A 14,671-nucleotide genomic window follows, 5' to 3' on the forward strand; every position below is an offset into this window, starting at 1 on the left:
TTCATCACCAGTATCAAAAACCATGAATTTTGATACCCATATTGCCCCAAGTCGAATGGTTCGATAAATGTCCCCCGGTAGTACCTTCCCTCAGGGCCATGGCCACTCCGAGTGTGGCCAATCCTGTCAAAATGGCCATTTTCATCACCAGTATCAAAAACCATGAATTTTGATACCCATATTGCCCCAAGTCGTATGGTTCAATAAATGTCACCCCGGTAGAACCTTCCCTCAGGGCCATGGCCACTCCGAGTGTGGCCAATCCTGTCAAAATGGCCATTTTCATCACCAGTATCAAAAACCATGAATTTTGATACCCATATTGCCCCAAGTCGTATGGTTCAATAAATGTCACCCCGGTAGAACCTTCCCTCAGGGCCATGGCCACTCCGGGTGTAGCCAATCCTATCAAAATGGCCATTTTCATCACCAGTATCAAAAACCATGAATTTTGATACCCATATTGCCCCAAGTCGAATGGTTCAATAAATGTCCCCCGGTAGTAAATTCCCTCAGGGCCATGGCCACTCCGAGTGTGGACAATCCTGTCAAAATGGCCATTTTCATCACCAGTATCAAAAACCATGAATTTTGATACCCATATTGCCCCAAGTCGTTTGGTTCGATAAATGTCCCCCCGGTAGAACCTTCCCTCAGAGCCATGGCCACTCCGGGTGTGGCCAATCCTATCAAAATGGCCATTTTCACTCCAGTATCAAAATCCATGAATTTTGATACCCATATTGCCCCAAGTCGAATGGTTCAATAAATGTCCCCCGGTAGTACCTTCCCTCAGGGCCATGGCCACTCCGAGTGTGGCCAATCCTGTCAAAATGGCCATTTTCATCACCAGTATCAAAAACCATGAATTTTGATACCCATATTGCCCCAAGTCGTATGGTTCGATAAATGTCCCCCCGGTAGAACCTTCCCTCAGGGCCATGGCCACTCCGAGTGTGGCCAATCCTATCAAAATGGCCATTTTCATCACCAGTATCAAAAACCATGAATTTTGATACCCATATTGCCCAAGTCGAATGGTTCAATAAATGTCACGCCGATAGAACCTTCCCTCAGGGCCATGGCCACTCCGAGTGTGGCCAATCCTGTCAAAATGGCCATTTTCATCACCAGTATCAAAAACCATGTATTTTGATACCCATATTGCCCCAAGTCGTATGGTTCGATAAATGTCCCCCCGGTAGAACCTTCCCTCAGAGCCATGGCCACTCCGGGTGTGGCCAATCCTATCAAAATGGCCATTTTCATCACCAGTATCAAAAACCATGAATTTTGATACCCATATTGCCCCAAGTCGAATGGTTCAATAAATGTCCCCCGGTAGTACCTTCCCTCAGGGCCATGGCCACTCCGAGTGTGGCCAATCCTGTCAAAATGGCCATTTTCATCACTGTCGTGATCGGGGACTTTCTTTTATAATAAAAACACAGATATTTTGCAATCAACAAACAACACGTCTTATTCCACAGAAATTAACCACAAAACTGAATTGACAATCTTCATTCTCTCTTTCGCCGGCCGCACGCATCTCGTTGTTTTCTCGCTCGTTGTTCTCTCTCGCAGCTCGCTAGCGCGCTCTCGCACTCAATCCACGATTAGCTAACAAGGCAATATTCATGAAGGTGCGCACTTTTTGTTGCGCTCTTAACTCTTATTTATGAATTATATCAATCTTATAATAAATACTCATTTAATAATTTATTACATATTCAATCCTGCAACCCATAATCCCTACATTCTCCCTCTTTTCTACTCTCAAGATGACGAATATCAATCATAATTCCTAACAGAAAAATTGCATGAATGCTAAATCAATTAATGTTTTTTTTTATTTCCTAAAAGATTTTCGTCGGGTTCCTCGACTATGTTTTCATGCTGATCTAAATACGATAGCGCAGTCTTCGAAATGTTTCATCTATGTTGTCCAAGAGGCTGACATCCGATCGCAGAAGTTGTAGAAAATTGAATGCGCTGATGAGGTTGAAAATTTAAAACACCTGAAAATATAAGAAAAAGAAAAAACGAGGAGAAAAACAAAAACCACAAATATTTCTCAAATAAATGCAGGTTTATCAATTTTTTTATGCAACACGAGATTAGTGATTGTTTACCTGATTTTCTTTAAATTTTATGTAATTTAAAATTAAAAAGCAAATTTTACAAACATTGCTGAAACAACACAAAATAATAATTCAAATTCAAAAGCAATTTTTATATTTTTAAACATTTCGAATTAAATGGAATCACATTATTTTTATTTATCATCATTTTGTGAATATGAAATATAAAACAATGTGTTCTAAATTCAAAAATCTAACGTGTTGCTGACTTAAATAACAAATAAAGCATAATCCTGGCGTTTTTAAAGTTTTAAATTTATGTGTACCATAAAAAAACAAAGAATAAGCATTTCTAAAAATATATACAATGTGGTAATTTATTTAACTTATTTAAAAAAAACTGAAACAAAAACTATGACAGGCACAGATATTGTTTTTACTCAAATTTACACTTTGAATTTATGTGCGCCCGCCACGGAGTTCAAACCGATCTATGGATTATGAGCCCAAGCCCAGTGCCACGTCCGATTGATGAACACGAAGTAGGTCGCGCTGCGGGTCGGACGCAAATTTTTGTGCTCCTGTCATTTACATGGAGTTTTCATTTTTTTAATGTTTGAGACAAAATTTTAATGTCTTCAAAATTATTCGAACGGTTTGTGAATGTTTTAAAACTTGTGCACCTGGTGAAGAAGGAAACTGTTTTGTCCGCGCCGGCCATCAACCAAGTGAATTACTAAATTCTCCTTACGGACAGTTTTATACCGGACGGCGATGGGTGGCGATTGTTATCAAATTTTGGTCTGAAGAAGACTAGTGGAAGTTGGCCAATATGTACAACTAGGTGGAGCTGAGGGATTTGGATTTGTGCTTTCCGCGGAATAGAACAGCTGTTCGAGATCGTTTTGTTCAAACCCGGTGAGGAATTTCCTTTTTGCATCCTTATTTAATTTTCAAGTGTTGCAAGAGCGGCCGTGGCTGACTGGTTACGGTGTTCGCTTTATAAGCGAATAGTTCTGGGTTCGATTCCCATCTGCTCCCAACGAGAAAGTTAAGGAAATATAAATTCTTGAAAGTCCTGAACATGAACAAAAAATCAAAATTGCTCAAGGCGAGGTTCGATCCCCCGTCAAGATTCGCGGCGTTATGAGCTATGACTGGAATTAGGAATACTGTTACTGCTAACAATTATATACGCGCTGGATCTTTGTCCATTTGACGAGGATCCGGAAGTTCTGAATAACGTTTGGATCAAATTGATGCAACCGTTCTTTAGGGCGGGGCTTGTCGGTTCAGCGGAGGTACCTCGCGCTTGGCTAGCCAGCGTAGAAATGGGTCACCGAAGCTCGGCAGAGCTAACACCTTCCAAATGCCTATGCGAGTTATTTGCATGTATAGAATAAAAAATCTAAAATACATGGAAACAACTCAATTTGTAAGAAGCGGCCACGTGGTCCCGTTTGATTGGTTGCACACACACACACACACAAGCCCAGTGCCACGTCCGATTGATTCACTAGACGGGACTTGAAGGTAAACATAAACTGATTTTAGGTAATGTTAAATGCAAACGTGACGAAAAGTATATGTTTGTGCTTAATACCCAAAAACACCCAAGATGGATCTTCAAGCCTTCCTCATTTTCAATATTTTTATCTGTACTTTTCTGTAACTTATTCCCAACCAAGCTGTACAGCTAAAACAAACAATTTTTTTAAATAAAGACTAGCATGGAGATCGGAAGGAAAGGGTTCAAGAAACAGCTTCACGAACAGTAGAACAAAGGAGAGGGAGCGTTTTCTTAGGGTTTTTCTTCACCCTATCTGGCTTGCTTTCGCTTCTACTGCTGCCCATTTGAATTTTTCTTGACCGGTTCCTTCCGATGTGCATACACCGCTTAACATTGTATCAAAATTACCGCATTTTAACTAATTTTGAACTTGTTAATAAATCATGGCAAAAATTACTAAAATGCAAAATCAGTAATATTTTCGAAGAATTTGTTTTCATCAGTACCGGTACACTTTTATAAAATAAAAAACAGTCCGTATTTAAGTTTAAGATGATTTCTTGAAAAGCAATATCAATAAATGAAGCAAATTGCAAAAATAATATAAATAATTCAATTAATGCTCAAAATGTGCTTTGCTGCACAAAATACATTTTTTTTATAAAAAAAATAAAATCAAATGTTGTTTATTCTTGCCACAAAAGCTTTCTTAAAAAAAAAATTACATATTTAACGATTTTGTTCTGTAAATGCATGGTAGTATCAACATTTTTCAACTTTTATATTAAAAATTTTGTACTTTCTATTAATATTCACTTACGCGATCTTTTAACCAGACAAAGAATAGTTTTTACCGAATAGTTTTTTTCTCTGTTGTGTCTACTTAATAATATTTTTGTTTATCTTGAAACAAAACATAGTTCAGAAAATATTATTCTAATGAATAAAACAAAATCATGTGGTAAATTGTTGCAATAAAAATAAAATATATAAACTGAAATAAATGCCGTTCCGCTATATTCGATTTCTATTATATGTCAAATTAATTTTCTCTTCAAATTGTATTTATTGTAGCTAAAGGTATGGATTCAAGCACTGTTGATATTACCGTAGATTAGATTATTCAATGTTACATTTAATCATGATCAAAACAATGTTTAAGGTCATTTTATTTATATATACCTTCAAAATGTACTGTGCTTATCAGATAACAACAAAAAACATATTTTATTCAATTATTCTTGTAATGCATAGATGTATAGATTGCAATCTGACTACTATCTCAAAGGGTTCCAGCTCAGGCGAAACATTTTTCAAACTACCACCGCAGATGTCTGTCAGGCTCCAACACGGAGGAGACAATATCCTAACCATAAATTCCTTCAAAACGAATCTTGCTTATCTAAAAACAGCTGAAAGATTTTTAATGTTTTATTTTAAATATTTTGTTTTATTTTTCTCGTAATGTAAAATGAGTTCCAAGCAACTTTGATATATTACTTGAGTAGATTGTTCACAGAAACTTAATTTTTTTTTTAATCACGATCTTTACGATCCCTGTCAATAATTTCTTTTCTTATTTAAAATTTTAACTTTTTCTTTGCTGATAAACTCCTGTTATGTAATTTGAAAAAGTCTGGTTTCATAATTAAGTACAATCGATTAAAGAACCCCAAAGTTTCTTTAATTTATTTCAAAATAATGTTTCTCTTAATTGATTTTTGATGTATTTACCATACTAAAATTTTTAAAGTTTTTTTTTTACCTCAATAAAATGATACAGTGTTTAAATATAATTTTTATCGAAATTAATGAATGATTTTGAACCATTTTGATACAAATAACAGATATTACATTGAAAAATAAATTTAAGTATTTCCTAGTTTTTTTTTTTTAAATAATGTTTTTTTTTGTTGCTCAAATTGTCACTCATACTTCTCAATTCAAAATTAATATTCAAAAATTTGTATTATTTTCTCTTGTGACGCAACGCCCTCACACTTAAAATTATATTTCAAGCATTTCTGATGATTAATCATTCCTTTATTTATTATTTAAAAATGCATCAAATTAATTATTAAGTGTATTATTTTACATTTTTTAACTAATAATGTAATGTTCATGTTAACGATTACATAAATTTTTACTTCCCTGTGAAATAATGTTGGGTTTCAAGCAACTTTTGTATCACAGCTGAGTTAATCGATTAAAGTAACAATTAACCATAACAACTATCAATATGGAATACTTAATCATTAGCGTCTTTCAATTTAGACTATTTAGAGGTTTATCTTATAAGAGAGGAAAACTCCAGTTTTAGTAATAGTGACAACCGTTTTAGTCCTATTCGATGAATTTAAAATCATTTTTTTAGGTAGTTTACAGACATAACGCCAAAATACATATTGCTTTATCTGTGGATACCAAAAAGTGCTCACTTTCACATTTAAATTTATTTATTAATTTTCTTAGTTCAATTTCTTTTGTGATGTTAAAGACGGTCCTTAATTGAATGAAAAAATTTGCTGAACAATACATTTGTAAAATCCATAAGGCTCCTTCTGCGAAGTTATTTAAAAAAACGTTACATAATCCACCTTTAGGAGGTTGGTGCCTTCCTCTCATTTATAGAGTGACTCCAACCCGCCTAAAGTGTCCACATGGTTTATTGATCTCCCCTAACGTGATCGCAGCACCAGAGCTCCTAATAAATTAACAGACTACCTACAGACTTTTTGTCAAGATTATACAGACACGGCCTTTGAGGAAAAAGGCATCCCTCTACACAGCTTTTTCGTGGCGATCAGACCCGACCAGTTGAGGTTATGTGAATTCAGACCATTTTTTAAACTGCTTGTAATTTAAGATAGGTAAGTCAGATCTTGAAAATTCTTACTTTACCTAAAAGGTCTTCTCATATGCTTTCTAAAAATTTATAACATGTGAGAGTTTCATGAAAAAACCACCCTTTTTACCATAATTTTAATTTAATATGAAACGGTTTTTTTTTTAACATGACTTTTTAAATGCATGATAAAACTGCATGAATTTAAATAGCAACTTTGGGGACGTTAAGACGGATCGATTAAAACCGTTCCGGCCAAAATCGGTTGAACCTGTGACGAGATATTCCAGTGACATTGATTTGGTACACATGTCTACATACAGCCAAACACACAGACATTTGCTCAGTTGGTGATTCTGAGTCGATATGTACAAATGAAGGTAGGTCTAGGAGGTCTAATTAAAAAGTTCATTTTCCGAGTGATTTTATAGCCTTTCCTCAGTAAGGTGAGGAAGGCAAAAATCATCACAAAAGTCTGTCGGGTTCCTTTATCGAGGAGATTGTTATCTGACTGCTTTCGCAAAGAACTCCAGCACAGATTGTTCATTTTTTTCTGACTACCATCGCAGAGGTCTGTCAGGCTCCAACACAGAGGAGACTTTTTTACTGACTACCATCGCAGAGGTCTGTCAGGCTCCAACACAGAGGAGACTTTTTCTGACTACCATCGCAGAGGTCTGTCAGGCTCCAACACAGAGGAGACTTTTTCTGACTACCATCGCAGAGGTCTGTCAGGCTCCAACACAGAGGAGACTTTTTACTGACTACCATCACAGAGGTCTGTCAGGCTCCAACACAGAGGAGACTTTTTTCTGACTACCATCGCAGAGGTCTGTCAGGCTCCAACACAGAGGAGACTTTTTCTGACTACCATCGCAGAGGTCTGTCAGGCTCCAACAAAGAAGAGACTTCAAAATTAACTATGACTAATCAATTATAACGGCAAAAACGTTGCTCAAATCGAATTTCAAAGCAAAACAATGTTTGTCAATTTCTGCATAAATCTATAAAATTTTCATTAGAATTCTAAAACGCTAGTTTTCCATTTCCACAGCATCAAGCAACAATCTAATATTGCATCAAATTCACAGTAAAAATTTATCGTCAATAATAACAACAATCAAATCTTCATTCAAATGAGAACTAAACATTTTTCATTAACCATAAAATTAATAATCAAATTTTGCATCAACTTCAAAACAAATCATTGGTCATCAATTACCATATAAACAATCGAATATTACGTCAAATTTAAAACTCAAAATTGCCCACCATAAAATAACAATCAAATATTGCATGAAATTTAAAACCGAGTAAAAATACCGTTCTATAATAACAATATTCAAATTCAGAAAACAAATCTTGGCCTTCGATTGCCACAACAAAAAGCAAATCTACCATCATATTCAAAATAATACCTGGTTTTCGATTACCACAATATTAATCAAACCTCGTATCTTACTCGAAACAAAATATTGGTTTTCATTTATCGCAAAAATAAGCAAATTTGTCATCTTATCATAACCAAACATTGGTCTTTAATTCCCTCATCAACAATCAAATCTTTCAATCAAAATTAAACCTGTAAATTTTGTTATTTGTGATTTTATTGGACTTTGCATCAAGTCATTGCCACAACAAGCATATCTTTCATTAAATTTAAAACAAAACTAACAAGAAGCAAATATTTATCTTATTCAAAAATAAACATTGGTCTTCAATTACCAAAGTAACCAGAATCCAATCCAAAATAAAAAATAAAAATAATGATCATGATCATCAATAATAACAACAATCCATCACAATCAAATTTTGCATCAAATTCAAAACATTGGTGGTCAATTATAATAACAACAATAAAATTCAAACAACAAATTTGATTTCAATTACCAAAACAATAACTAAATTAAAAACAAATTATCTACCTTCAATCGCAAACTAATCCTCCATTTAATTCATAAAGAATTATTGATTTTCAATTTCCACAATCTTGTCAAATCTTTTATCAAATTATAAACAAAATATTGATTTTCATCAATCACAAAAATAAGAAGAAAAAAAATTGATAATTCGTAACAAAACATTGGAGTTCAATTTCCACAACAACGATTAAACATTGCATCAAATTAAAAACAAAACATTGGTCGTCAATCAAAACAACAACAATCAAATCTAAAGCAAAAATGTGATTGTACAAAAACAATCAAATCTTGAGTAAATTATTTGCCTTCAAATTCCTGCATAAACTTAGAATAAAACATTGGTTTTCAATTATCACAACGAAAAGCCAAACTTACTACTTCAAAACAAAACATTCGTTCCCAATATCACAACAACAAGCAAATCATTCATTAAATTCAAGACCGTCAATTATCGCAGATAGTTTAATGCCTTTTATCAATTTCAAATAACAAGTTCAAGCAAAAATCTACCTGTTTCAAAACACAGGCACAACAACAAAGCGAAATTTGGACCTGCTTCCTGGCAGGTAAACAAAACTGTTGGATTTCACAACACAACAATTCAAGCAAAACAAATGATCTTTCATGAATCAAAAAGGTTCGACTTACCGGACTGTGCCATTGTCGTGATCGGGGACTTTCTTTTATAATAAAAACACAGATATTTTGCAATCAACAAACAACACGTCTTATTCCACAGAAATTAACCACAAAACTGATTTGACAATCTTCATTCTCTCTTTCGCCGGCCGCACGCATCTCGTTGTTTTCTCGCTCGTTGTTCTCTCTCGCAGCTCGCTAGCGCGCTCTCGCACTCAATCCACGATTAGCTAACAAGGCAATATTCATGAAGGTGCGCACTTTTTGTTGCGCTCTTAACTCTTATTTATGAATTATATCAATCTTATAATAAATACTCATTTAATAATTTATTACATATTCAATCCTGCAACCCATAATCCCTACAATCACCAGTATCAAAAATCATGAATTTTGATACCCATGGTTCAATAAATGTCCCCCGGTAGTACCTTCCCTCAGGGCCATGGCCACTCCGAGTGTGGCCAATCCTGTCAAAATGGCCATTTTCATCACCAGTATCAAAAACCATGAATTTTGATACCCATATTGCCCCAAGTCGTATGGTTCAATAAATGTCCCCCGGTAGTACCTTCCCTCAGGGGTGTGGCCAATCCTATCAAAATGGCCATTTTCATCACCAGTATCAAAAACCATGAATTGTGATACCCATATTGCCCCAAGTCGTATACCGTAAACTGGGGTCAATCGGGACACATGGGGCGAATTGGGACAGCAGTTTTAACCATGTTGGAGCACAATATTTTGATTTTTCTGGTTGGTTTCGGTTAGAACAGACTCAGGCCAACAAAATGTGTACATCCATTTCCAAATTTAAAAGCTTTAAATGCTCTAGAAACTTGGGAGGAATTCTGTTCTAAAGAACATTGTTAGAACGGTCACTCGGGAACCAGAATGATTCAAGGCAATGGGGTTGGGACCAAACTGGTAGGATATTGGCCACATCCGGAGTGGCCATGGCCCTGAGGGAAGGTTCTACCGGGGGGACATTTATTGAACCATACGACTTGGGGCAATATGGGTATCAAAATTCATGGTTTTTGATACTGGTGATGAAAATGACCATTTTGATAGGATTGGCCACACCCGGAGTGGCCATTGCACAGTGTTCGGAATGGCAAAATTAAGTGGTATAAATTGATAACTCTTTTATTTGACGTCCTAGCCAAATGGTGTCTTCGGAAGAGTTGTTGTACTTGATAAGGGCTATCTTTTGAAGTTATTGACATACAGGGTTGACACCCTGGAAGGTCGTCACCATAATTAACATTGTTGGATGACGTTGTAGGGCTTTGGTGTCTTGGGCAAAGCTGTAGAGGAGAAAAATTCATGAAGGTTGTTCGAAGGCGCCAAATTTGTAGCTCTTAATCTACTCGAAATATACGCCAGTTTTGCAAAAATGGTCCAAAAAGCACTTTTTTGTGATAACTTAAAATGTTAGCGTTTTGATTAAAAATTGGCAAATTCAAATTGAGATATCTAAAAATATATACACGGAGATATTTTCAGAAAATGTAGTTGAAAGTGTGTACTTTCATGTGCATTGTTCGGTTTTGCGCCAAAATTCGCCATTTCGAAAACATTGCAACTTAAAAATATGCTCAAAATCACTTAAAAATGGTTATAACTCCTCAATAAAGGCTCACAACATTTTGCTGTCTTGGGCAAAGATGTGTAATTTTATGTCATAAACAACTCTTCAGAACATAGTAGGCCGCTAAAATTTTAACATTTTAAGTTATCACAAAAAAAAGTGCTTTTTTACCATTTTTGCAAAAATGACGAAGTAGATAAAGAGCTACAAATTTGGCGCCTTTGACAAACTTTCATGAATTTTTCTCCTCTACAACTTTGCGCAATACACCAAAGCCCTACAACGTCATCCAACAGAGTTAGTTTTTGGTTGACACCCTGGAAGGTCGTCACCCTGTATGTCAATAACTTTAAAAGATAGCCCTTATCAAGTACAACAACTCTTCCGAAGACACCATTTGGCTAGGAGGTCAAATAAAGGAGTAATCAATTTATTCAATTGCCCTGAGGGAAGGTTTTACCGGGGGGATATTTATCGAACCATATAAATTGGGAAAATATGGGTATCAAAATTCATGGTTTTTGATACTGGTAATAAAAATGGACATTTTGGCAGGATTGGCCTCAACCGAAGTGGCCATGGCCCTGGGGAAGGTTCTACCGGGGACATTTATCGAACCATACGACTTGGGACGGTACCAAAACCATGAATTTTGATACCCATATTGTAGTCGTATGGTTCGATACATGTCCCCCGGTAGAACCTTCCCTCAGGGTCATGGCCACTCCGAGTGTGGCCAATCCTGTCAAATGGCCATTTTCATCACCAGTATCAAAACCATGAATTTTGATACCCATATTGTCCCAAGTCGTATGGTTCGATAAATGTATCCCCGATAGAACCATCCCCAAGGCACTGCCCACTCCGGGTGTGGCCAATCCAGTCCAAATGGCCATTTTCATTACCAGTATCAAAAACAATGAATGTTGATACCCATATTGCCCCAAGTCGTATGGTTCGATAAATGTCCCCCCGGTAGAACCTTCCCTCAGGGCCATGGCCATTCCGGGTGTGGCAAATCCTATCAAAATTGCCATTTTAATCACCGGTATCAAAAATCATGAATTTTGATACCCATATTACCCAAGTCATATGGTTCGATAAATGTCCCCCCGGTAGAACCTTCCCTCAGGGCCATGGCCACTCCGGGTGTGGCCAATCCTGTCAAAATGGCCATTTTCATCACCAGTATCAAAAACCATGAATTTTGATACCCATATTGCCCCAAGTCGTATGGTTCAATAAATGTCACCCCGGTAGAACCTTCCCTCAGGGCCATGGCCACTCCGGGTGTGGCCAATCCAGTCCAAATGGCCATTTTCATTACCAGTATCAAAAACCATGAATTTTGATACCCATATTGCCCCAAGTCGTAAATGTCCCCCCGGTAGAACCTTCCCTCAGGGCCATGGCCACTCCGGGTCTGGCCAATCTTGTCAAAATGGCCATTTTCATCACCAGTATCAAAAACCATGAATTTTGATACCCATATTGCCCCAAGTCGTATGGTTCAATAAATGTCCCCCCGGTAGTACCTTCCCTCAGGGCCATGGCCACTCCGGGTGTGGCCAATCCTGTCAAAACGGCCATTTTCATCACCAGTATCAAAAACCATGAATTTTGATACCCATATTGCCCCATGTCGTATGGTTCGATACATGTCCCCCCCGGTAGAACCTTCCCTCAGGGCCATGTCCATTCTGAGTGTGGCCAATCCTGTCAAAATGGCCATTTTCATCACCAGTATCAAAAACCATGAATTTTGATACCCATATTGCCCCAAGTCGTATGGTTCAATAAATGTCCCCCCGGTAGAACCTTCCCTCAGGGCCATGGCCACTCCGGATGTGGCCAATATCCTACCAGTTTGGTCCCAACCCCATTGCCTTGAATAATTCTGGTTCCCGAGTGACCGTTCTAACAATGTTCTTTAGAACAGAATTCCTCCCAAGGTGGTGCACAACCTGTGTCTTTCAATGTGTGTATGTGTGTGTGAGCAATAAAATTACCACCGTCGATCCGTCTCTGACGGATTTTCGGTCAAAACTCACTGTTCAGAGGCTATCTGTTAGCTTATATAGTCCGCATGAAATGTGGCAACATGGTGCAAATTTTGCCTCGTCTCCTGCTTTATTGGAACTTTCACACGAGAATGTTGCACCATGTTGCCACACTTCATTCGTTGCTGACCCCTTCCGCAGTACCAAGCATGCAACATTTTCGTAACGCGCGACATTTTTCGTTTTTCTGGATTGACACCTCACCAGAATAGAGCCCTTAGGACAAAGTTCTTTGTCAAAAATAATTTTATGAGATCGATTGATTGAAATTTTATTAAAATGAAACTGGATTGCAGTCACCAAAAATTCAATAATAGGGGAAATATACCCTTTCTAATCAGTGGCAGTGCGTGGCCGAATGGTTACGCTGTCCGCTTTGTCCGCTTTGCTCCAACCTTCCATCGGATGAGGAAGTAAAATGTCGGTCCCGGCCTTGGTTGTTAGGCCGTTAAGTCATTCCAGGTGTAGGAGTCATATCCATGCCATAAGTACAAACAACACACCAAACCAAGCCTACTCCGGTGGAATCGCTGGCGGCGTTTGGACCGAGGGGGATGACACTTCCGCGTTGACCGAGCGATAAAGATTCCTTTAATCAGACGCGAACGCGAATAGTTAGCTCCTATCGATCTCTCCACAATTTAACAGGGGCCAAGGCCACCTGCATTGTTCGTTTTTTAAACAAAAGGAATTTAACAAAAAAGGAAAGTAATGGATCGTGCGCAGAAAAAGAATACCGTGGGATTCGATTTCGGAACAGACGGCGTAATGCCGACCTTGAAGGAAGCCATCACTTTCCTGGTGCAGGTTCTCAAGATCAAGGACACAGAAGTACACTCGATGTACCTGGACATTTCGGACAAAACGTTTTTCGTGAAGTTTACCGACGAGATGACGCTGAAGGAGACCACACAACGCTTAAGACAAACGGAAACCTTCAAGTATGCGGACGGGAGGGAAGTGCAAGTCCACGTGGCCGTGGCAGACGGGTTTTTCCGTTACGTTCGGCTGTTTAACCTTCCACCAGAGGTGACGGACGCGGAGATCGCCAAAGCGCTGGCCAAATTTGGCACGGTGCGGCAACTGGTACGCGAAAAACTGCCGTTGGAACTCGGATTCAATGCATTCAGCGGGACTAGGGGGGCGCACATGGAGGTGAAAACAGAAATCCCTCCAGCACTGTACATTGGCCACTACAACACGAGCATGGGTAAATAACAAGGGAAATGCGTAATAATACCTTTCTCTGGTATCAATACCAAATTTTGGTATTCCTGGACCCTTAAAAATTTGTCTTAAGGATTATGCAAGAGCAAAATGTGGTATCATACCAATTTAAGGTATTGTTTTGATATTGCAAAATTGCAGAATTTGTCAATGGTCGAACGCCACATTTTGGTATTATTTTGGTATTAAAGTGTTTTACCAAATTCCTCTGAAACTATGGGAAAATTTTGACCAATTTTGACAAAATAATTAATTTTGCGCTAAAATGATGTCTCAAAGCAATCTCAAAGCGAATGCTTTCATTGAAAACCGGAAATTTCAAACTTGATTTTAAACATTTTTGATATACCCCCTACAGAAATGACTTAAAATTGTGGAAAATTTTCTAAGTCAGGATGGCACATTTTGGTATTATTTTGGTATTAAAGTGTTTTATCAAATTCCTCTGAAACTATGGGAAAATTTTGACCAATTTTGACAAAATAATTAATTTTGCGCTAAAATGATGTCTCAAAGCGAATGCTTTCATTGAAAACCGGAAATTTCAAACTTGATTTTAAACATTTTTGATATACCCCCTACAGAAATTACTTAAAATTGTGGAAAATTTTCTAAGTCAGGATGGCACATTTTGGTATTATTTTGGTATTAAGGTGTTTTATCAATTTCCTCTGAAACTATGGGAAAATGTTGACCAATTTTGACAAAATAATTAATTTTGCGCTTTAATGATGTCTCAAAGCGAATGCTTTCATTGAAAACCGGAAATTTCAAACTTGATTTTAAACATTTT

Source organism: Culex quinquefasciatus, chromosome 1, assembly GCF_015732765.1.
Source record: "Culex quinquefasciatus strain JHB chromosome 1, VPISU_Cqui_1.0_pri_paternal, whole genome shotgun sequence".
Classification (NCBI taxonomy): Eukaryota; Metazoa; Arthropoda; class Insecta; order Diptera; family Culicidae; genus Culex; species Culex quinquefasciatus.